The sequence below is a fragment of the Crocodylus porosus genome, unplaced genomic scaffold (genome assembly GCF_001723895.1).
Source record: "Crocodylus porosus isolate Cpor-Errol unplaced genomic scaffold, CroPor_comp1, whole genome shotgun sequence".
NCBI classification, from domain to species: domain Eukaryota; kingdom Metazoa; phylum Chordata; order Crocodylia; family Crocodylidae; genus Crocodylus; species Crocodylus porosus.
This window is the reverse complement of record NW_017728911.1, coordinates 26,225,648-26,229,200: the sequence shown is the minus strand read 5'-3', so window position 1 is coordinate 26,229,200 and position 3,553 is coordinate 26,225,648. Positions and strand designations below refer to the sequence as shown.

Genomic DNA, 3,553 nt, shown 5'->3' with positions numbered 1-3,553 from the left:
GGGACCTGAATGTGTTCAGCCTCCACAAGAGAAGGCTGAGGGGGGATCTTGTGGCCTGTTACAAACTAGTCAGGGGGGATCATCAGGCATTGGGGAAGTCCCTGTTCCCGCGAGCACTGCCAGGAGTGACCAGGAATAACGGTCACAAGCTGGCAGAGGGTAGGTTTAGGCTAGACATCAGGAGGTGCTACTTCATGGTCAGGGTGGCTAGGGTCTGGAACCAACTTCCAAGAGAAGTGGTGCTGGCCCCTACCCTGGGGGTCTTTAAGAGGAGGCTAGATTTACACCTTGCTGGGGTTGTTTGACCCCAGTACCCTTTCCTGCCATGGCAGGGGGTCAGACTAGATGATCTACTCAGGTCCCTTCTGACCCTACCAACTATGAAACTATGAAGCACAAATTCCACAGCCTTGGCTAAACCTGCATATTGTATGGCCTTAGTGTCCATGTCTCGAAAACGTTCAGCCACCTTTCAGCAATAGATGTTCTCTGACAGTTTCAATCAGAAAGATGATGAGAGAGGATTGGTTTTGCAGTGGCCCACTCATCAAAAAGATAATTCTCATTCAACTTACTTAAGATGGGATTTCTAGTGTGGCATGTAGTGAAGCTCTCCTGTATTTTGTTCAACACTGACATATTTCTCAGCAGGTCCCACTCAAGCTTTTTGGTGCACTCAAAGGCAAGTTTCCAATGCTGTAAAGTAGGACAGGCATGTTGTGTAAAAATTTTCGACTGCACTGTAAAATTCTTCTTCCTTCATTTTCCCACAGTCAAGAAGAGAGTGCAATAGGTTCTTTATTTCTATTGTGACAAATCTTTCTCTAAGCCTCTCCACTAAATTATCCTTCAGGGAATGTATCTAAAGCGCAACTTCTGTCACCGACAAATTGTTATTCTCGATCACCTCTATAGTCTTCTGAAACATGGCTGTTTGTTTAATGGCAAAGGCAAGCCACAATTTAGTGCTAGAGTCATTGAAGATGTTCTTTAGCCATGTCGGGCATTTGTCTTGAGAAAGGAAATATGTCTAAAGTCCACAGAAAATCAACAAAATTCTGCCCAGTGCTGGGCCCAGTAAAAGGAATTGTGTGCTGCTGTCCTCTAGTAATTAAAAAAAACTTGAGATCGACAAATCGGCAGAAGTCTTTTCTCTCTTCAACAGGTGCAGTGTAAATGTGAAAGTATTTATAAACCTTTACAGCAAAGCTCTCCAAGTCCACAGAAAGACAGTGACTGCAGTTTGGAGGCAGTTATGTATAATATGAACACTGCAACCAATACCAAAAATCTTTTTTTAGTTTGGCTTAGCGTTTTCACTACAAATAGTTTTTCCCAACATGTCTGGTACCACCAAAATTAGTGTTGGTATTGTCTGCACAAGTACCAACAAGCTTAGCACCAAGAGAGTACTTCTTAATCACTCACTGGAAAAATACACACTGCACAGCAGATGATTCACCCAGTAGAGAAGAAAACTTGACAATTGTGTTAACTCCCCTAATTGGAAGAAAATAGCGCACAAGAACAGGAAATAGCTTTTGCTCCTTTTTGTTCAATGCATCCACACTAAGTGCAATAAATGAGCACTTCTCTCAATCACAGTGCACTTTTCCTGTTGATAAAGGAGCCAATATGTTGCAAATCATTGCCTTGAATTTTGTGCGAGCAGAAGAAATCTTAGGTTGGTAGAGTTTCTTAATTCATTGCGATGTACAACCACTAGACCTGAAACTGTCCACAACTCACAGAATGGTAAGCAAACAGTCTCTCATTAGTGAAAAATGTGTTAGCTTCTGTGTTTTGCTTATGTTTTGCTTAATAAAAAATTCTGAAACTTTTGGAGTCACACATTTATTTGTTTCGGCCTCTTTGAGGTTTTTTGTCCAAAGGTGCTGAGTAATGTCACAGTGGCCACAGTAAGCAACTGAAAAATGTGGTCCACAAGTCTGGCATATAATTTTGCTGTCATCAGCTATTGATATGTCTTTTTTTTAAAAAAAGCTTCAATTGATTTTGCATGTCTTTATTAAAGGAACAGGCACATTTTTGTGAGATTTTATAGCAAGCACTACTGATAACTTCAGTAACCTCATGCATAGGAACTGACAATGCCTTGTATGTGCACCTGATGTGGGCAGGTAGATCCCAGAGCCACTGGCGTATGCCATCACCACCTATCATAAATCAAACCAAGTCATAAAATGTTATTGTGAAATGGAGGGAACGAAAAATGGAATTGTGTTTATTTTTTTTGTAATAGTATAAAATAAATATTTTATTTTGAGTATGCAATACATCAGCTGGCAAAAGAAAACAATTTTGTAAAAAAAAGTCAGGACATCTGGGATAGGGCTTAAATACAGGACTGGCCCAGCAAAAATGGGACTTATGATCACCTCAACTGGAGAGTACAATGTACATTACAGTCTGCAATCTACTTAGAGCTGCATTTCAACCCAAACTACTTAACTTTCCAGAAGACAGTAGTACATTTAGATAGGAATGCTGAATGCAACACTGTCGCTTAATGATAACAAGATCAGGCTGAAACACCACAGGGTAACATTTTGCACAGAGCTGTGAGAGATTCAGTTTCCTGTGTGATTTTGGCCTGCTGTGTCTCTTTCCTCACACCATCCATACAGTATACTGAGGGGAACAGAGGAGGAGTTAGCATGTTCCTATAGACTCTGGTTAAAGCAAGCTGTGTTCTTCTGTAGATATTTACACAAGAATATTTTGCTTGAGTGAATTAGAAAAAGTCCAAAGTCTAACCCAGAGAGTGTTTGTTCATCTTTTCTTCGGCATTTGACGGGATTTTTACTAATCAAGAAAGTAAGTTATTGGAATACCTAGACAAACAATAATGAGAGAGACTGCAGGATTTAAGACATGGGTTTCACAACCACACTTTATCTGTAAAACCATTACACATCCAGGCCTTTCCTGAGCAGAGACTTCCAATTCTGTTAAAATACAATTCTGCTAAAAACCCATTTAGTCAAGAAGACTGAATTCATGTTGCATGGATGTCACAGTTAAGACTGAAAACAGATACCCAGAGAAAAAAACTAACATATTAGTGCACTATATAACTAGCCTCTTTGAATGGATGAGATGCTGTGCTACATTGTTTTTCTACCATTATATAAAAAGGTTTACACTAGGCCTGCGCGAAGCAGGTAGTATTCAATGAGGATTCGGCTGACTCGGGGCACAGTGATTCGATTCGGTGATTCGAATCATTGCCCAGAATCGATTCAGTCAAATCTGATTCTGAAATTTGCCTGCAGCCAACTTGGTCAAATCTCTGAAATCAGCACCGTCCCCCATCCACTCTCACAGCTTCTGACTCTTTAAAAAAAAAAAAAAGCCCGCACTCACAAGATGCTGCCAGGCAGGAGGGCAATCACTGCTGCCCCACACCACGAGGGGGCTCTGCCACAAGCCCCGCACCCTCTGCCCACTCTCCCAACCCACCCACATGGCTGCCCCACCTGGCCCAGCTCCCAGCCCTTTAAAAAAAAAAAAAAAGGCCTGACTCATTGGT

The 3,553-nt window shown here is 41.4% G+C and overlaps 1 long non-coding RNA gene across 1 annotated transcript in view; it reads right to left on the bottom strand.

Annotated features, from left to right (window-relative positions):
- Positions 1-1,759, bottom strand: part of LOC109309268 — a 16,100-nt gene extending 14,341 nt beyond the window's left edge. Inside the window, exons 1-2 of the long non-coding RNA XR_002100868.1 lie at positions 1,480-1,759; positions 888-898 (exon numbers count right to left, since the gene is read on the bottom strand). This is a non-coding gene — a long non-coding RNA (uncharacterized LOC109309268). The remainder of the gene's footprint in view (positions 1-887; positions 899-1,479) is intronic.
- Positions 1,760-3,553: the final 1,794 nt, after the last annotated feature.